The following is a 21,782-nucleotide window of genomic DNA, read 5'->3' on the forward strand; positions in this document are numbered from 1 at the left end:
ATGCACCCAAGACACTGGAAGTTTTCCCAAGCCGATTCGACACTTTTATCCTCTCTAGCAACATTTGATGACTGTCAGTTTCCTTGCATCATTGATCAGGTCACTCATGTTACGGAAGTTATTCTTACAGGGATTACAATTACAAATAACCTAAATTGTAACAATCACATAGATAGTGTTGTGGATAGAGCAAACCGAAGACTGCTATTCATTGACAGAACACTTAAAACGTGCAAAAGGTCTACTTAGAGAGACTGCTTACACCATGCATGTCTGCCCTGCTCTGGAATACTGCTATGCGGTCTGGGATCCGCAGCAGGTGGGACTGACAGATGACTTCAAAAAAGTTAGAAGGGCAGCTCGTTTTGTATTATCATGAAGTAGGGGAGGTAGTGCCACAGACATGATACTTGAATTGGAGTGGTAATCATTAAAACCAAGGCGTTTTTTGTTGTGACGGCATCTTCTCACGAAATTTCAATCAGCAGTTTCCTCCTCCAATTGCAAAAACATTCTGTTGGCACCCTACTACATAGGGATAAATGGTCATCATGATAAAATAAGAGATATCAGGGCTCGCACAGAAAAATTTAAGGGCTTGTTTTTCCCGCTTGCCATTCTGGAACCCTCTGCCAGGCACTTTATTGTGAATAGCAGAGTAATCACGTAGATGTAGAGGCTGGTGGCTGGAGTCCTGAAACCCTTTAACAACTGCCCAATGCAGTTTTCGAAAGCATCGTTCCGCAGTTGACCATCCTGTTGGTCTCTTCAATTTTTTTCTCAGGAAACGCCAAATGGTAGCTATATTTTTTGATCTGGAGAGGGCATACGATACCTGTTGGAGGACAGGCATCCTCCGCACGCTGTTCTCATGGGGCTTTCGAGGTCACTACCTTTTCATCCATGAAAAGAGGTAGTCCAGAGCGCACATTTAAGATACGGTTGAACACTACTCTACCCGTACTTTCTCCCAAGAAAACAGGGTGCCCCAGAGCTCTGTGCTGAGTGTTTTACTGTTTGCCATTGCCATAAATCCAATTATGGATTGTCACCTTCCTGATGTCTCAAGCTCCTTGTTGGTTGATGATTTTGCCATCTACTACAGCTCTCAACGGACCCGTCTTCTTGAATGACGTCTTCAAGGATGTCTCGATCACCTCCACTCATGGAGCATTGAAACCGGCTTCCAATTTTCTCCCAGTAAGACCATCTGTAAATTTTTGGTGTTGTATGGCGTTTTATCCGTCTTCCCTACATCTAGGCCTTGTTGACCTTCCATTTGCAGATATTGCCAAATTCTTAGGACTTACGTTTGACAGGAAACTGTGCTGATCTTCCCATGTTTCATATATTTCGGCTCGCTGTCTGCAGTCTCTCAGCACCCTCCGTATTCTGAGTGGTCCCTCCTCCACCTATATCGTGCCTTATTGTGCTCGAAATTGGACTATGGAAGCATAGTTTACTCGTCTGCACGGCCACCTATTCTTTGGTGTCTAGATTCTGTCCACCACCATGGACTACTTTTGGCGTCTCAAGCTTTTAACACTAGCCCCATGGAGAGAGCCTTTATGCTGAGACTGCTGAACCTCCACTGTCCATTCGGGGAGCTGTTCTTGTGAGTTGTTACGCTAGTCATCTGTCTTCCATGCCTGCTCATCTGACCCATGCCCTTTTTTTTGATGCCTCCTCGGATGTAGGATACGAAGGCAGCCCTTCCTCTCTACCACCCCAGGAGTCTGCTTCCATCAACTGCTGCTTTCACTTTCCTTCCAATTTCCTAAAACTTTCTTGACAAATGGGGGTACGACACCACCTAGGCTTCGCCCCTGACCTGCCTTCTCTGTGATCATTGTAAGATTCCCAAGGATAGTACCTCCCTATAACTCATCATCAGGCATTTGCTTCTCTGTGTGCACAAATGGAGGATGCCACATTTATTTACACTGACAGCTCCAAGACCACATTTGGTGTCAGGAGTGCCTATATTATTGACGACGTCCCTATTAGTTTTTGGCTTCCTTACCAGTATTCTGTTTTTACTGCAGAGCTTTACGCTGTTCTCCAGGCTGTCCAATACGGCCATCACCATTAGTGTATACAGTATATTATATGCTCGGATTCACTCAGCTCTCTTCTCACCGTCCACGCTCTTTATCCCGTCCACCCTCTGATCCACCGGATTCAAGACTGCCATCATATGCTCCACTTTGGGGGCATCTCTGTGGCATTCCTCTGGATCCCAAGACATGTTGGTATATGCGGGAACGAGGCAGCCAATATAGCTGCAAAGGCTGCTGTCTCTCATCCTTGGCCTGCGGTTCGCATGGTTCCCTTTACCGATTTACAGAGCATTTTATGTTGTGTTACTCTTTTTTTATGGCACACACATTGGTCTGCACTTCAGGATAATAAATTACAGGACATAAAACCTCTTCCTCGTGCTTGGACCTCTTCCTCCCGGCCTCGGCATTGGGATGAGGTACTTTTAATTTGGCTCCAGATTGGGCACTGTCTTTTTAGCCATCGACAACTTTTAAGTGGTGATCCTCCCCCACTTTGTCCTCACTGCTTTCAATCATGGTTGGTGAGACACGATTTACTTCAGTGCCCCCATTTTAATCCGCTACGTGCCTGTTTACAGCTGTCGCCCGATACATCTTCCCTTTTAGTGGATTATACGCACTCATCCGATTGCTTCCTTGAGTTTATAAGTGTTAGTGAGATGGTATCAGTCATTTGAAGCTCTTTTCAGGGTAAACAACCCCCCTTCCCTCGCACTTTTCTAAGGTTTACTTCTGTTTTTAGTTTCCCTCCTTGAGTTTTGTTCCCAGTGCTGCTGATTTACATTCCTGTTTTTACCCTTCGCTAAGCCACAGAATGGGCCCCTATGACCATAGCTGTTGTGCTCCCTAAAACCATAAGTACTTGCCAATCAAAGCCACCTTCACATAAATCTAGGCTGGCCAATCACACACACACACACACCCCCCCACACACACACACACACACACACACACACACACACACACCAGCACACGTACCCACTCGCACACCCAGCTTAAAAAACAAAATAAAATCCTTAATACCACCCATACCTCCCATACCCAAAACCTCCAAAATACAAATCTCCTCTCGAATACCCTTACTAAACACAATACCAAAACCAAACTATAACTAGCAAAAATAACATTTGTACCTTAAATAACAAAAAGGAAGAAAGAAAGAAAACAGAAACTCCACACAAAACACTAAATTACTCCTAACTGTTTCTCCCTCAAAACTATCCAACCTTTCATACCAAATTGACCACACCCTCTCCTCTCCACCAACATCCAAAAATCTGTTCAACTAACAACCTTAGGGCTATACATTTGCTCTGCAGCCCTCAATAAACAATTAAATGGACAAAAATTGTCCAAAAGATTCTTCCACCAAAGGTACTTATCTAAATAGGACTGCAAGGTGGAAGAGGGCCTCTTCCTCCTCGTTGTTGTTGTGGTCTTCAGTCCTGAGACTGGTTTGATGCAGCTCTCCATGCTACTCTATCCTGTGCAAGCTTATTCATCTCCCGGTACTTACTGCAACCCACATCCTTCTGAATCTGCTTAGTGTATTCATCTTTTGGTCTCCCTCTACGATTTTTACCCCCCACACTGCCCTCCAATGCTAAATTTGTGATCCCCTGATGCCTCAGAACATGTCCTACCAACCTATCCGTTCTTCTAGTCAAGTTGTGCCACAAACTCCTCTTCTCCCCAATTCTATTCAATACCTCCTCATTAGTTATGTGATCTACCCATCTAATCTTCAGCATTCTTCTGTAGCACCACATTTCGAAAGCTTCTATTCTATTCTTGTCCAAACTATTTATCGTCCATGTTTCACTTCCATACATCGCTACACTCCATACAAGTACTTTCAGAAATGACTTCCTAACACTTAAATCAATACTCGATGTTAACAAATTTCTCTTCTTCAGAAACGCTTTCCTTGCCATTGCCAGTCTACATTTTATATCTTCTCTACTTTGACCATCATCAGTTATTTTGCTCCCCAAGTAGCAAAACTCCTTTCCTACTTTAAGTATCTCATTTCCTAATCTAATTCCCTCAGCATCATCTGATTTAATTAGACTAAATTCCATTATCCTCGTTTTGCTTTTGTTGATGTTCATCTTATATCCTCCTTTTAAGACACTGTCCATTCCGTTCAACTGCTCTTCCAAGCCCCTTGCTGTCTCTGACAGAATTACAATGTCATCAGCGAACCTCAAAGTTTTTATTTCTTCCTCATGGATTTTAATGCCTACTCCGAACTTTTCTTTTGTTTCCTTTCCTGCTTGCTCAATATACAGATTGAATAACATCGGGGATAGGCTACAACCCTGTCTCACTCCCTTCCAAACCACTGCTTCCCTTTCGTGCCCCTCGACTCTTATAACTGCCATCTGGTTTCTGTACAAATTGTAAATAGCCTTTCGCTCCCTGTATTTTACCCCTGCCACCTTTAGAATTTGAAAGAGAGTATTCCAGTCAACATTGTCAAAAGCTTTCTCCAAGTCTACAAATGCTAGAAATATACGTTTGCCTTTACTTAATCTTTCTTCTAAGATAGGTCATAAGGTCAGTATTGCCTCACTTGTTCCAACATTTCTACGGAATTCAAACTGATCTTCCCCGAGGTTGGCTTCTACCAGTTTTTCCATTCTTCTGTAACGAATTATTTGCATTAGTATTTTGCAGCTGTGACTTATTAAACTGATAGTTCAGTAATTTTTGCATCTGCCAACACCTGCATTCTTTGGGATTGGAATTATTATATTCTTCTGAAATCTGAGGGTAGTTCACTTGTCTCATACATCTTGCTCAACAGATAATAGAGTTTTGTCATGGTTGGCTCTCCCAAGGCAATCAGTAGTTGTATTGGAATGTTATCTACTCCCATGGCCTTTTTTTGACTTAGGTCTTTCAGTGCTCTGTCGAATCCTTCATGCAGTATTGTATCTCCCATTTCATCTTCATCTACATCCTTTTCCATTTCTATAATATTGTACTCAAGTACATCACCATTGTATAGACCCTCTATATACTCCTTCCACCTTTCTGCTTTCCCTTCTTTGCTTAGAACTGGGTTTCCATCTGAGCTCTTGATATTCATACAAGGGGTTCTCTTTTCTCCAAAGGTCTCTTTAATTTTCCTGTAGGCAGTATCTATCTTACCCCTCGTGAGATAACCCTCTACATCCTTACATTTGTCCTCTAGCCATCCCTGCTTAGCCATTTTGCACTTCCTGTCAATCTCATTCTTGAGACGTTTGTATTCCTTTTCACCTGTTTCATTTACTGCATTTTTATATTTTCTCCTTTCATCAATTAAATTCAATATTTCTTCTGTCACCCAAGGATTTCTACTAGCCCTCGTCTTTTTACCTACTTGATCGTCTGCTGCCTTCTCTACTTCATCCCTCAGAGCTACCCATTCTTCTTCTACTCTATTTCTTTCCCCCATCCCTGTCAATTGTTCCCTTATGCTCTCCCTGAAACTCTGTACAACCTCAGGTTTTTTCAGTTTATCCAGGTCCCATCTCCTTAAATTTCCACCTTTTTGCAATTTCTTCAGTTTTAATCTACAGTTCATAACCAATAGATTGTGGTCAGAGTCCACGTCTGCCCCTGGAAAGGTCTTACAATTTAAAACCTGGTTCCTAAATCTCTCTCTTACCATTATGTAATCTATCTGATACCTACTAGTATTTCCAGAATTCTTCCATGTATACAACCTTCTTTTATGATTCTTGAACCAAGTGTTAGCTATGATTAAGTTATGCTCTGTGCAAAATTCTACCAGACGGCTTCCTCTTTCATTTCTTAACCCCAATCCATATTCACCTACTATGTTTCCTTCTCTCCCTTTTCCTACACTCGAATTCCAGTCACCCATGACTATTAAATTTTCGTCTCCCTTCACTACCTGAATAATTTCTTTTATCTCATCATACATTTCATCAATTTCTTCAGACATGTCGCCATCATCAGGTGTGCTAACGAACTGAGCTCCTGAGGTCTGGGCGGCCATCTTAAATCCCCTTCCCCTGCGAGGCGTTCTCTCCGCGGACCGCGCCTGTGGCCATGAGTCAGCAGTTGGTGAGACGCTGGTGTTGGCGTCTGTGGTGGTGTCGGTGTAATTGCCTCGTCCGCTCTGGTCTTCTGTTCATTTTCTTTGCTGAGTTTCTTTTTAATTAGACTCAATGCTGGTTCCCATGCCTTGCTGAGTTTATTGCCACAATCTTGGTTGATGAGTCCATCCCTGGTACAAATTTTGATAGCCTCTCTAACGACATTGTCCCAGTATTTGGATGACTGTGCCAAGACCCTGATATATTAGTACTCCATTTCATGATTTTCGGACAGACATTGTCTGCAACCACCAATTTGTTGGGGTACCTAATTCGAGTGTGCCTCTGATGTTCTCGACAATGATCTTTGATGGTGCGCACTGTCTGTCCAATGTAAGTCTTCCCACAATGACATGGAATCTGGTGTATGCTGGTATTCCACAAACCAAGATAGTCTTTGACACTTCCCAATAATGCTCGTGTTTTATTGGGTGGGCAAAAGACAGTTCCTACTCAATGTTTCCTCAATATTTGTCCTATTTTCCCTGATAATGCACCCGTATATGGTATATAGGCAGTGGCTCTCTCTTCCTCCGTGACTTCGTCTGCCTCCACACGCTGTACTGTATAGGTGGGGCGGATTGCGCATCTGACCTGCCATTTCAAGTACCTGTTTTTCCGGAATACAGTTTTGAGGTGTTCCAGCTCATGGGGCGGGCTCTGTGCGTCAGAGATGGAGCGCGGCCTGTGCTCCAGTGTTCGTAGCACCCCATTCCTCTGCGAATGGGTGGTGGCAGCTATCCGCAAGCAAATACTGGTTGGTGTGCGTTTTCTTCCTGTATACCCCGTGGCCCGGGGTGCCATCCGCTCTTCGTTTGACCATAATGTCAAGGAATGGTAATCTTCCTTCTGCTTCGGTCTCCATAGTGAATTTGATGTTGCGATGTATGGGGTTCAGGAGTGTAATGAAGTCTAGGGGCTTGTCCCTTCCATGGGGCCAGATCACGAACGTGTCATCCACATAACAGAGAAAAGTAGTAGGTTTCCATTTGGAAGACGCCAAAGCTTCCTCCTCGAAGTACTCCATATAGAAATTCGCGACCACAGACGAGAGTGGGCTCTCCATTGTGACTCCTTCTGTTTGTTCATAGCATTCTCCATTAAAGAGAAAATACGTGGAGGTCAGAATGTGCCTGAAAAGGTCGATCATCTTCTTGTCAAATTTCTGTGCAGTAAGCTCATCTGACTCTCAAAGAGACACCCTTGGTGGATAATGAAACAATGTCAAAACTCACCAGGATATCTGAGTCCTTCAGCTTGAAGTTGGTGAGACGTTTTACAAAATCCACAGAATTACAAATGTGATATCATTTACCTACATAAGGGCTTAGTAATTCTGCTTGGTATTTGGCCAGCAAATATGTAAGTGCCCTAATGTTGCTGACAGTTGGGCATAAGGGCACCCTTTCTTTGTGGACTTTAGGGAGTCCATAAAGTCTTGGCGTTACAGATCCTTGAGGTGTCAATTTCTTGGCGACACTCTCTGGTAAATCCGTGTTCTTGAGAAGAGCCCTAGTCTTGTTCTCCAACTTCTTTGTGGGGTCTGTGTTGATCTTCCTGTAAGATTCATCACTTAGGAGGCTCTGCATCTTCTCAATGTAGTCCATATGCGAAAGAACAATCTTAGGATTGCCTTTGTCGGCCAATAAGAAAACAATCTCAGGGCTCTGTCTCAGGTCTCGAATGGCAGCTCTCCCACTGCTGATAATATTTGACTTGATTGGTTTAGTTCTCATCAGAACACAGCAGGTTTCCCGGCGTACTTCTTCAGCCGCTTCAGGTGGTAGTTGCGCAGCAACCTGTTCAACTGCCTTGACAATGTACACTATGGCGTGAACCTTGGTGTGGGAACAAAATTAAGTCCCTTTCTCTTTAATGGAGAATACTATGAACAAACAGAAGGAGTCACAATGGGGAGCCCACTCTTGTCTGTGGTCGTGAATTTCTATATGGAGTACTTTGAGGAGGAAGCTTTGGCATCATCCAAATGGAAACCTACTTGTTTTCTCCATTATGTGGATGACACGTTTGTGATCTGGGCCCATGGAAGGGACAAGCTCCTAGACTTCCTTACACACCTGAACTCCATACATCCGAACATCAAATCCGCTGTGGAGACCAAAGCAGAAGGAAGATTACCATTCCTTGATGTGATGGTCAAAGGAAGAGAGGATGGCACCCTGAGCCACAGGGTATACAGGAAGAAAATGCACACCGACCTGTATCTGCATGCAGATAGCTGCCACCACCCATTTGCAGAGGAATGGGAGGTGCTAAAAACACTGGAGCAGAGTGTGAGCACAATCTCTGACGCAAAGAGTTTGCCCCATGGGCTGGAACACCTCAAAACTGTATTCCGGAAAAACGGGTACTTGGAATATTCCGCCCCACGTCTACAGTACAGCATGTGGAGACAGATGAAGTCACAGAGGAAGAGATAGACACTGACTATATATCGTATACTGGCGCACTGTCAGGGAAAATAGGACAAATATTGAGGAAATACCAAGTAGGAACCATCTTTCGCCCACCCAATAAAACACGAGCATTATTGGGAAGTGTCGAAGATGATCTCGGTTCGCGGAAGGCCGGCGTATACCAGATTCCGTGTCAGTGTGGGTAGACTTACATTGGACAGACAGTGTGCACCATCGATGCCAAGAACATCAGAGGCAAACTCGACTTACGTTGCCCAACATGTCGGTGGTTGCAGAGCACTGTTTGTCTGAAAATCACGAAATGGACTACCAACATACCAGGATCTTGGCACAGATATCTAAATACCGGGACAGTGTTGTTAGAGAGGCTATCGAAATTCATACTAGGGATGGACCCATCAACCAAGATTGCTGCTGTAACCTCAGCAAGGCATGGGAACCAGCATTGAGCCTAATTAAAAAGGCACTCAGCAAAGAAAATGAACAGGCGACCAGAGCACACGAGGCAATAACAACGACGCCACCATAGACGTCAATGCTAGCATCTCAGCGACTGCTGAAACACGGCGCGGGTGCGGACCGCGGAGAGAACGCCTTACAGGGGAGGGGATTTAAGATGGTCGCCCGCCCTCAGAAGCTCAGTTTGTCAGCGCACCTGATGATGACAACATGTCTGATCACCAAAATATTGTGCCCGTTGGACAGTATGGACCGGCAGTACAACCATGGACTGTTTGAGAGATATAAAAAAGGAAAATAATATTAATGCTCCAGCCACAAGAAACACACAGTGCTAATAGTTCCAAATGCTAGTACACATCCATTAGCCATAATTTGCAAAATAAAAGTAACTCACTAGCAAACCAGCACAAATTCTCCCAATAACAACCTGACACATGCAACTCACATTAAAAAACTCACTAGCATATCTGACAAATAGTTTTGAAACATAAACATCTAACAGTAGAGTGTGCCAGCAAATACTACAACCCACCACATACAGACATGACCTGATTCAAGTACGTTGCACCATCATGACGTAACACAACACAGTTATATCACTGGTCAAAGCAAATGGGTGGTACGGCAACTTTTGGTTGATTCATTACTGCATTTGGGTGTCAAGGTGACTTGTTTCAAAACACTTTACTATATTTTACTGCTCAAAAGAGAAATTAATGTTTTAAACTGGTAATATTAAACTCATTGTTATTGAACTAGTGTGTGTTGTATCTCTGTTTGTATGTCTGTAAAGTACAATATTCCTTGCACCATCGACGACCCCCACAATGTACATAATTTCGTACACGTAGACAAGTTACTCTCGTGGTGGAGAAGCAGCTGCCAACTCAGACGTTTTGCCTGTAAAATTCTTGTAATGTAAGAGAAAGAAAACTTTTATAGGATCTTCTCAAATTGGAACACTGCCTTTCGCATTTGGTCATTCGATGATTGTCTGCGAGTGAAATGAGTTCCTTTTAGCAGAGGAAACTTTCTCTACTCTTTTGACCGTGTTGTTGAAGCAGGTTCTACAGCAAACATTGACCACCAATTGTTTGAAGTCCTATACATGCTTGTAGTATGTAATAGTTCATCACAGAATCCTTTGATCAAAATTAAATATGCACAATTACTTTTGAAAAGCAACAGACTGTATTATGGCCATTACTAAACTCCACATTAACATCACATATTGCTTGTGAATCGCAGAAAACACAATAACTATGACCGTTTCATTGCACACATTTCCTTACATGTCCTCTTGTTATCCTGCCTTGTAACGAAGCCCCATCACATTATGATTTTCTTATGCAGCTGAAACGCACCACCTTGCGATATATATGAACTTTAGACTAATAATAGTAGGAGGGTCGTTGAACCGATCAGCTGATCGATCCACGACCACTGGCTAGCATGGGCCAAGGGATATTACAAGATGTGGTTGATTTCCTACTTTATCCTTGTTCAGCATGAACTTTTCCTTCATTGCTGGTGACATCACTGTGATTAAAAGGAAGAAACCTGCTTCAGGAACTATTTTGCTTTAGTATTTTGTTGACTTTTTATTAAAATGCTCAGGTGAAGAGAGATGTTACTTTTGCATACAAACAAAACTTGTGTGTGATACAGTGTGCAGTGGCATGGCAATCTTTGTTTTGTTTGTTTTTATTGCTTCTTATAGATGCCTGCATGTTCTGAGCTAATGTTTCTCATATTTTGTTATTTTGCTCTCTTCCTTTTTTAAATATATTTGGGAATATTATGTAATACTGAAATTTATTTTGTGAGTTGTAGTAATTAGCATGGTTCTGAAAGAACAAATTGCTTTTTTGTTCACAAACTATAAAAACACGCCTGCATGAATATTTATTTTTGACTTTTCAAAGTTTTTTTTCAGAGTGTTCTTATGCAATTTCTTACAATCTGATTGCAGTGATGAATCTTTTCTTTCCACTCGAGCTTTGAGTCACAGCTTATTGTCTTCTCGACAACAATGTGAGTCTTTATATATTGTTTTTTTATTAGTATATTGTGAGTTATTATTTATTTCATCTTTTGCTTGCGATAATGTAGTTAACATTACTCTCATAGGTAGTTAACCTGAATATTTAAGATTTGTTGAGATAAGTATTTGTGTAGGTTATGCATGAGCACCGATAGTAGTTATGTTTGTAATGTATATTGGCTGTTCCAGAGTGGTGCTACCTCAGAGAACGTCTTAGTTCTGTGAACAACCATAGCAAAAATCTGAACTGCTGATTTTGGCTCTCAATGACACTATACTGTTAAGGAGCAGGATTCATTTTATTAAAGACTCAGTTTGCTGCATTGAATAGCTTGCATTTTTGAATGGGGTTACAGAACTTTTTGCCCAAATAATTTGTGATTGTCTCTGTTAGTTTTCTCTTATTTGTGATACTTCAGATACTTGCCTTTTAACGTCAAGAGAGTCCATAGCAAGCATTTTCTGCATGCTTGTTCTTAATTGATTTTCATGAAATAGGTATCGTCAGGGAGAGCATTTGGGGAGAAGAGAAACAGGCCCTGCCCTATTCTGGGAATGCCAAGGAACAAGTGGCGTAGGCTCCACATTGTCCATATAATGATGCCAACAAAAGAAAAACAACCTGTTTTTTACAGTCTGTACAACACTTATCTCATTCCATAATGCAGAGGAATATTGTTAAAATTGTTCCTAAAAATATTTATGTCATTGTCTACGTGATGAAGCAAGCATCAGTGTCATAACTACTTTCTTGCAAGGCATGTGTTTTGCCTGGCCATTTTAGTATCAGTTCATTGATACATCATGTTCCATATATCTGTTCACAAGAGAGAGTTTTCATGGATGAGGAACAAGTCAAGGTATATATTAACAAGCAGAAGTAACGACTTCTGAATACACTGTGAAGTGTGTTAATAACAACAAATTGTTGCTTGCACTTATCTACACAAACTCATGATTCACATAATTACTTTGAGATTACTTTGTATGTGTATTTTGTTGTTGTCGTTCCTCCTCTTCCTTGGCTTTTCTCATTTCTCTATAGGGTAGCATCATTATATGGTTTTTGGCAATGCTAGAGACCTGGAGACACTAAAAGATTTCAGATTGATAATATAATGTCAGCACAGAGGTTTTGTATCAGATTTAAAACTGTAAAACATTTCCAGGGGCAGATGGAGGCTCTGAACACAATTTATTGCTTATGAACTGTTGATTAGAGCTGAATAACCTGCAAAAAGGTAAAAAAATTAATGAGATGGGACCTGGATAAACTTAAAGAACCAGAGGTTGTTTAGAGTTTCAGAGGGAGCATTAGTCAATGACTGATGTAATCAGGGAAAAGGAATGCAGTAGAAGCCAAATGGGTAGCTTTGAGAGATGAAATAGTGAAGGCAGCAGAGGATCAGTTAGGTAAAAAGACAAGGCCTAGTAGAAATCCTTCAATAGCAGGAGACGTTAAATTTAACTGACGAAAGGAGAAAATATAAAAATGCAGCAAGTGAAGCAGACAAAAGTGATAAAGATGTCTAAAAAAGTGAGACTGACAGAAAGTGCAAAATAGCCAATACAGATAGAAGACAAATGTAAGGATACGATTATAGATTTGTATATAACTAGGGGAAAAATCGATACTACCTATAGGAAAATTAAAGGGGCCTTTGGAGAGAAGAGAAGCAGCTGTATGAATATCAAGAGCTGAGATGGAAGAGTGGTACTAAGCAAAGAAGGGAATGCTGAAAGGTGGAAGGAATATATAGATAGGCTGTTTTTTATTTATTTATTTATGTATTTATTGTTCTGTGGGACCAAATTAAGGAGAAGTCTCCATGGTCATGGGACGAGTCAATACATGAAATTATAACACGATAGTAGAAACAAATAAAATGAAATATAAAAAAAAACATATTCAGGTGACAAGTCATAAGTTTAAATAAAGAAAATCAACAATGGAACACTGGAATTTGCTTAATTTTTTAGCTCTTCCAGGAGCTCCTCGACAGAATAGAAGGACTGAGCCATGAGGAAACTCTTCAATTTAGACTTAAAAGAGTTTGGGCTACTGCTAAGAGTTTTGAGTTCTTGTGGTAGCTTATTGAAAATGGATGCAGCAGAATACTGCACTCCTTTCTGCACAAGAGTCAAGGGAGTGCATTCCACATGCCCATTTTTGAGCAAAAAATACCCCTTTTGAATCAGAAGAATTACCCCACAAAATAATACCATACGACATAAGCGTATGAAAATATGCGAAGTAGACTACTTTTCATGTTGAAGTGTCACTTATTTCAGATACTGTTCTAATGGTAAATAAAGCAGCATTTAGTTTCTGAACAAGATCCTGGAAATGGGCGTTCCACAACAGCTTACTATCTATCCGAACGCCTAGGAACTTGAACTGTTCTGTCTCGCTTATAATATGCCCATTCTGTCTCATCAAAATATCGATTCTTGTTGAATTGTGAGTTAGAAACTGTAAAAACTGAGTCTTACTGTGATTTAGCATCAAATTATTTTCTACAAGCCACAAACTTATTTCATGTACTACATTATTTGATACTGTTTCAATATTACACGCAAGGTCCTTCACTACGAAGGTGGTGTCATCAGCAAACAGAAATATTTTTGAATCACCTGTAATACTAGAAGGCATATAATTTATATAAATAAGAAACAGCAGTGGCCCCAGCACCAACCCTTGGGGAACGCCCCACTTAACAGTGCCCCATTGGGACTGAACATCACTACCACTCTCAATATTGCGGAGAATTACCTTCTGCTTTCTGTTCTTAAAGTAAGAGGCGAACCAATTGTAAGCTACTCCCCTTACTCCATAATGGTCCAACTTCTGCAGTAATATTTTGTGGTCAACACAGTCAAAAGCCCTCGTTAAATCAAAGAAAACACCTAGCGTTCGCAACCTTTTATTTAATCCACCCAAAACCTCACAGAGAAAAGAGAATATAGCATTTTCAGTTTTTAAACCATTTCTAAAACCAAACTGAACATTTGACAGCAAATTATGTGAATTTAAATGCTCCATTAACCTTGTGTATACAACCTTCTCAATAACTTTAGCAAACATCGATGGCATAGAAATAGGTCTAAAATTGTCAACATTATCCCTGTCTCCCTTTTTATAAAGTGGCTTCACTACCGAGTACTTTAATCGGTCAGGAAACCGACCACTCCTAAAGGAAAAGTTACAGATATGACTAAGTACTGGACTAACATACATAGAACAATACTTCAGTATTCTGCTAGGTACCCCGTCATATCCATGAGAGTTCTTAGTCTTTAGTGATTTAATTATTAACTCAATCTCCCTCTTGTCAGTATCATGGAGGAGCATTTCAGGTAACAGTCTTGGAACACTTTTTTCTAAGAGCGCTATATGATTCCCTGTTGGGACTAGGTTTCTATTTAGTTCACCTGCTATATTCAGAAAGTGATTGTTAAATACTGTACATATATGCGACTTATCAGTAACACAGACATTCCCACTACACACTGATTCTATATCCTCGACCTGTCTCTGCAGACCAGCCACTTCCTTTGAGACTGACCATATGGTTTTAATTTTATCCTGAGACTTTTTGCCTTCCTAATAACATTTTTAAGCACCTTACAATACTGTTTGTAATGGGCTGCTGCATTTAGATTTTGACTGTTTCTAACGTTTTGATATAATTGCCACTTTGTTCTACAAGATATTCTTATCCCTCTATTCAGCCACCCAGGCTGCCTGTTTGTGCTAGTACCCTGTTTTGAACGTTCTAACGGAAAGCAGCTTTCAAAGACCACGAGAAAAGTCTTGAGAAAAGCATTATATTTATCGCCTACTGTATCAGCGCTATAAACATCTTGCCACTCTTGTTCCTTGATAAGTTTTACAAAGGTCTCTACATCAACTGGATCAGCTTTCCTAAACATCTGATGACTATATTTTAACACGTGTTGCAGCACAAAAATCTTTTAGAGTTAAAATTTGTGCATCATGATCTGAAAGGCCATTCACCTTTTTGCTAACAGAATGCCCTTCCAGTAATGAGGAATGAACAAAAATGTTGTCTATGGTTGTTCTACTGTTCCCTTGCACTCTCGTTGGAAAGAATACGGTTTGCATAAGATTATGTGAATTAAGGAGGTCTACCAGCATCCTTTTCCTTGCACAATCACTTATACAATTACTATTGAAGTCACCACATATAACTAACTTTTTGTATTTCCTATAAAGTGAACCAAGAACCTCCTCTAGCTTTAGCAAAAATGTTGTGAAATCCGAGTCTGGGGATCTATAAATAACAACAGTTAGAAGTTTAGCTCCATTAAATTTAACCACACCTGCACAACATTCAAACACCTTTTCAGTGCAGTACTTTGATACATCAATTGACTCAAATGGGATGCCGGGAAGTGTACAAGAGAAGTGAGCTTGAAGGTAGTATTATAGAAAGGGAAGAGAACCTAGATGAAGATGAGATGGGAGATATGATACTGAGAGAAGAATTTGACAGAATACTGAAAGACCTACGTCAAAACAAGGCCCTGGGAGTAGGCAATATTTCATCAGAACTACTGATGGCCTTGGGAGAGCCAACCATGACAGAAGTCTTCCATCTGGTGAGCAAGATGTATGAGACAGACGAAATACCCTCAGACTTCAAGAAGAATGTAATAATTCCGATTCCAAAGATAGCAGATGCTGAAAGGCATGAATATTACCAAACTACCAGTTTAATAAGCTGGCAAAATGAGAGCACAAATTATTTACAAGAATGAAAAGACTGGTAGAAGGCAACCTTGAGGAAAATAAGTTTGGATTACAGGGAAATGTAGAAACACATGAGGCAATGTAGATCTTATGACTTCTCATTGAAGATTGGTTTAGGGAAGGCAAACCTGTGTTTATTGCATTTGACAGTGTTGACTGGAATACTCTCTTTGAAATTCTGATGATAGGAGGGATGAAATACAGGGAGTGAGAGGCCATTTACAACTTCTGCAAGCCTGATGGATGTATAGTAGTTGAGAGGCATGAAAGGGAAAAGTGGTTGAGGACGGGTTGAGAGAGGGTTGTGGATTATCCCCAATGTTATTCAATCTGTGCAATGAGCAAACAGTACAGGAAACCAAAGACATATATGGAGAAGAGATTAAAGTTCAGGGAGAAGAGAGAAATACTTTCAGGTTTACCGATGATTTAATTCTGTCAGACAGCAAAGCACTAGGAAGAGCAGCTGACCATAATGGACAATGTATTGAGAGGATCTGAGATGAACATCAGCAGAAGCAAGGCAAGGGTAATGGAATGTAGTTAAATTAAATCAGGTGATGTTGAAGAAATTAGATTAGGAAACAAGACTATTAAAGTGTTATATGAGTTTTGCTGTTTGGGGAGTAAAGTAAGTGATGGTGGCCAAAGCAGAGAGGATGTAAAATGGAGACTGGTAATGGAAAGAGAAGCATTTTTGAAGTATAGAATTTTTTTAACATTGAATATAGGTTTAAATGTTAGGAAGTGTTTTTTGGAATATGTATGTAAATCTGGAAGTGAAGTGTGGACAGTAAACAGTCTAAACAAACAGAAATAGAAGCTTTTGAAATGTGGTGGTACAGAAGAATGCTGAAGATTATATGGATAGGTAATGAACTGATGAGGAGGAACTGAATAGTGTTGGGAGAAAAGAAATTTGTGTCACAACTAGACTAAAAGAAAGGTTTATTTGATAGGCCACATTCTGAGACATCAAGGGATCACCAATTTACTATTGGTGAGTAGTGTGGGGGGGTAAAAGTCATAGAGGGAGACCAAGACATGAATGCAAGTAAGCTGATTCAAAAGGATGTAGGTTGCAGTAGTAATTTGGAGACGAAGAAGTTTGTGCAGAATAGAGTAGCATGGAGAGCTGTATCAAACCAGTCTTTGGGCAGAAGACAAGAACAACAACAACAACAACAAAGTGACAGTTGGTTCCCGGATATCCTTCCTGACGCTACTACTCTATACCTGGGACAGAGTTTATGTACGCCATCTGTATGCATCTAAAGGAAATCTCAGATTCAAGTGTAGGATGTTTCCTAAATATTTGCATAGCATGTATTTGACCATGGTATTTATTTAATTTGATATGAGAAGCCACGTAAAAAGCACATACAGGCTGGCTGATTCACCAAGTTGTTAATCTGCAAGGTGGATTCAAACCACAGCATGCACAAATCCCAGAAGCGGACACTAATACACATGGCTATATGGGCACATTTTACTCTATGCGTGCGCGCACGTGTGTATTTGTTTTAGGATAAAAAAAAAACTTACTTTGAGAAAAGCCACTGCTCCACCTCGTATACTACCCCGTTGCTGTTTTCATCTAATAAATTAAACAAAGCATGTATATAACCTCACACAGCTCACAATTAGCCATCTATACCCTGGCAAAATCAGGATAAATCTAAAACAGATATTAGGGTTATGCAGAGTCCAAGTATTCAGATAGCATGAAGAAGGAATGGGTAATGAGGTGACCGCAGAAGGAATGGGTAATGAGGTATTCTTTTACTTTGTTGTTAAATATTTGGGGATTGTATATTTCCTGCCTAATGTCCACTGAAAACCTGTTGCAGACTTTTTTCCCAGAATATAAAATCCATTCTGAATCCTTGAGAGGAATACATAGTTCTATGTAAATTATTTCTACTTCTAGTATTGTGGTTTTGAATAGCAGATTCACCCTAATTTCATACTTGTCATTAGCCACAAATACCAGTGTGGGGTGTGGGCTATGTGTTAGCATAGTTGCATGAAGTGGAGTGTGCCAAATGTTTGATTATCACGTTTATCCAATATTTACATTGCATACTGCTGTACAATAAATACTTTCTCAAATTAGCTGGAATGCCACAGATAATTATGTCATAGGGCAGAACTGAGTGAAAGTATGCTAGCATTCCTTTGTGCAGGTCAACACAGTAGAGATATTTCTAAGTACAAAGCAGTCAGAACTGAGCCTTATGGTTAACTTATCCACGTGCTGGTATCACTGCAGTTTATTATCCATCTGGGTGCTGAGAAACTTTATAATGAAGCCTCATCCCATTGATGCCTACTTCTGGTACATGTAAGTCATTTTTATTTGTTTGGAATTCCATAATATGAGGGCTTTTTTAATTAAAGGAAAATTCAATCAAGAAAATTAATAAACTACATCATACAGGTGCTGGCCAGTACTTACTTCAGAAGGCACAATGTTTAGTACGATCAGTAGACACATATAAAAGTAAAATTGACATGCTGCCTACCTTGTGGAACTTTCAGTTCCTTCCTCTGGGAGGAGATAGGGCTAGGTTCAGGAAAGTTCAAAAGTAAGGTGAGGTCAGTCAGACACCAAGTTGAGAGACAAATGGTTCAAATGGCTCTGAGCACTATGGGACTCAACTTCTGAGGCCATTAGTCCCCTAGAACTTAGAACTAGTTAAACCTAACTAACCTAAGGACATTACACACATCCATGCCTGAGGCAGGATTCGCACCTGCGACCGTAGCGTTCTCGTGGTTCCAGACTGCAGCGCCTAGAACTGCACGGCCACTTCGGCCGGCGATGAGAGACGCTCTTGCACAATGAAGATGAGGTTATAGACATATATGAAGGTAGAAGTTGTAGCAAAATCATAACTTTTGCAACAGTTAGTTCCTTTCTTGGTGCAAATAAGGAGACCTCTAGACTAATTTCACTGCCTTCAACTTAATTTTTGCCCACACGTCCTTTCTATGGATGAGTCTCTTCTGATACTGGCACACAAGTGACCTGGCCTTCCTTTATACCTTTCCAACCTATCCCTCTCTCCTCTTTGAGGAAGACTTCTTATGTCCCTCCAGCCAATCACCATCTGAGCTTCTCTCTGCCAGCCGGAAAGGTCCAAGAAGTCAAACAAAGGCAAACAGTCTTCTCCCTCTCTGACTTGAAGATACTCTTTGATGGTGTCACCATGTGATATCCTCACCTTGGCGACATCTGTGTAGGTGGTGTGCACCACCAACCGTTTTTCTGCCCTGGACTCCACAGGCCGACAGCATGAGAATGCTGACGCTTCTGTAGACCTCGGGAAGCAGGAACCTCCTGCCTCTGTGCCCTGTAGCAGCAAGTCTTTGAAGGCTGGCACTTTGCATCTGCGAGGCTTTGAAGGCTGGCACTTTGCATCTGCGAGTCTTTGAAGGCTGGCACTCTTCAACTGCCGAGGTGACACCCCTTCATTTGTTCCTCATTATGACTCTCCTCAAATGGAACATTCACAGTCTTCGATCCAACAAAGAGGATTTACAGCTGCTCTTAGAATCGCAGCATCCACTTGTTCTCTGCCTTCAGGAAACAAAATGGGATCCTCATGACCACTCTGAGCTCTTGCAATTCTTCCTGGTCTGTTTTGATCTTTCCCCCCTCAAGGATGCCATTCCATCTCACGGGGAAGTCATGCTGCTCATAAGGGATGATGATCATAATCAACCCATCTCCCTGACTATCCCCCTTCAAGCTGTTAAAGTTCGCCTTTTCCTTCCTCACTTGACCTTTTCCCTTTCTACCGCTTACATCCCTCCATCATTCAGTGTTACCAGGGAAGACTTCCTCCAACTTATTTTGCAGCTACCTCACCCCTTTCTGCTGCTCAGTGACTTTAATCTGCACCATTCCCTTTGGGTTCTTCTAGACCCTGTCCGAAGGTGCCCTCTTGGCTGATCTTCTCAATCAACTTAACCTCTTCTGTCTTAACAGAGGAACACCCACATTCCTTTCAGACTCCACAAGCACCTGTTCCCATTTGGACCTATCCTTCTGCACCGCCCAGTTTGACCATTGTCCTTGAGTGACCTGTTCTCTGACACATACTTGAGCGACTATTTCCCATGTGCTATCCGTTTGCTGACTCCTACCCCACCTATGTGCACACCTAAATGGCAGCTTACTAAGGCTGACTAGATGCTTTACTCCACCCTGGCGACCTTCAACGCACATTTCCCCAATTGTAATGACAAGACAGAATATCTTACAAACACTATTGGCTGCTTACAGGAAGTATTGTACCCCGGACCACCTTTTTAAAATTAAACTTACTGAGATTTTAGAACGCCATTCCGATTTTATTACTGTTTACACGGATGGGTCTAAACAGGGGGATTTGATGGGCTGCTCTGCTGTGTTTCCCGATATTGTTCATCGGATAGGGCTCCCAGAGCAGTTCTCAGTTTACTATGCAGAACTGTTTGCCATTCTGCAAGCATTAGAGCATATGCGCCGACATCGTGGCACGAAATTCATCATCTGCTCTGATTCCCAAAGTGCTCTACACGCTCTTGAACAGATGTACCCAGCAGATCGGATGGTGCAAGAGGTGCAGGACGCACTCCTGCTCTTGCAACAGCAGGGTAAGGATGTCATTTTCTGCTGGGTTCCAGGGCACATAGGGATTCCTGGAAATGAACTTGCAGATACGGCTGCTAAGGAGGCTTGCTCCATCCCACCTCCTGCTCGCTGTTCCGTCCCCCTGCAGGCCATTACGTCTTTCGTGACTCGGAAGGTCATGCGTTGGTGGGAGGCTCAGTGGCTGGACGTGAGGGATAATAAGTTGCGAGCGGTGAAGGATTCTGTCCGACCGTGGCTCACCTCCTTCCGCCAACGACAAGCTGAGGAAGTAGCCCTTACACGGCTTAGAATTGGACATTGTCCTTTGACACATGATTTTCTGTTACGTCGTGAGGAGCCACCAACGTGTCAGACATGTGGGACACAGCTGTCGATACGACATATTTTAACTGAGTGTGTTTTATATGTAGGTTTGAGGGAAGATTTAAATTTACCACCAGACCTGCCCTCTATTTTAACTAATAATGAGGCGAGTGTCGCTAGAGTTTTACGTTTTTGTGTGATGTCTGGCCTTCTTCCCAAAATATTGGGATTGAAGCCTTAATGTGCTGCCCAGTGGTTTGGTCACCCATTATTTGTAAGTGGTCACTCAGCCACCATTAATTATTTTTACCTGTTTGTCCTGCTATTTTATTTTTAGTTTTATCTCCCTGTTTTGCTGTGCTGTGTCCAATCTTGCCATTTGAACGATACCAATTTCCTCACCATTTGGCTCGGAATTGAACTTTTGGGAACGGGCGCTGATAACCTCGCTGTTGTGTGCCCTAAAACACCAATCATCATCATCATCATCACAAACACTATTCTTATACTAACAAAGAGATAGAGGGGCTGGCCAGTACTTACCTCAGCTCAGTACAGCCGATAGATACACAAAACAGAACAGAAAATTTACGTTCCTAGCTTTCGGAACTTTGTTCCTTCATCAGGGAGGGGAGAGGGGAAAGAAAGGGAAGAAGGGAAAGTAGATTCAGTTACTCACAACCCAGGTTATGAAGCAACAAGGAAAGGAAAACAGGGAGGGTAGCAAGGATGGAGGCCTCCATCCATGCTACCTTCCCTGTTTTCCTTTCCTTGTTGCTTCATAACCTGTGTTGTGAGTAACTGAATGCCCATATCCATAAATATCTTCAGGAAAATGATTGGATGGCTCATGTAAAAAGACCATGGGTTATATCTTAACTCTTCCTTTTTCAGCTGAGCTAGTGCCCCACCTCCTCAATGATCTTTATGCTGGTGAGATATTA

At 41.5% G+C, this 21,782-nt stretch overlaps 1 protein-coding gene across 9 annotated transcripts in view; it reads left to right on the forward strand.

Annotated features, from left to right (window-relative positions):
• Positions 1-21,782, forward strand: part of LOC126166989 (dynein axonemal light chain 4-like) — a 40,442-nt gene that overhangs the window by 12,180 nt on the left and 6,480 nt on the right. For 5 of the 9 annotated variants that reach the window (XR_007535447.1, XR_007535448.1, XR_007535444.1 and 2 more), the window contains one exon: positions 11,048-11,109. The exons of 2 other annotated variants lie outside the window; for them this stretch is intronic. The gene's annotated coding sequence lies outside the window, so the exon portion shown is untranslated. Of the gene's footprint in view, positions 1-11,047; positions 11,110-11,308; positions 12,101-21,782 lie in introns of those variants that run through there. 2 more of the 9 variants (XR_007535446.1, XR_007535443.1) reach the window with 1 other exon arrangement.

This window comes from Schistocerca cancellata, chromosome 1 (assembly GCF_023864275.1).
Source record: "Schistocerca cancellata isolate TAMUIC-IGC-003103 chromosome 1, iqSchCanc2.1, whole genome shotgun sequence".
Lineage (NCBI taxonomy): Eukaryota > Metazoa > Arthropoda > Insecta > Orthoptera > Acrididae > Schistocerca > Schistocerca cancellata.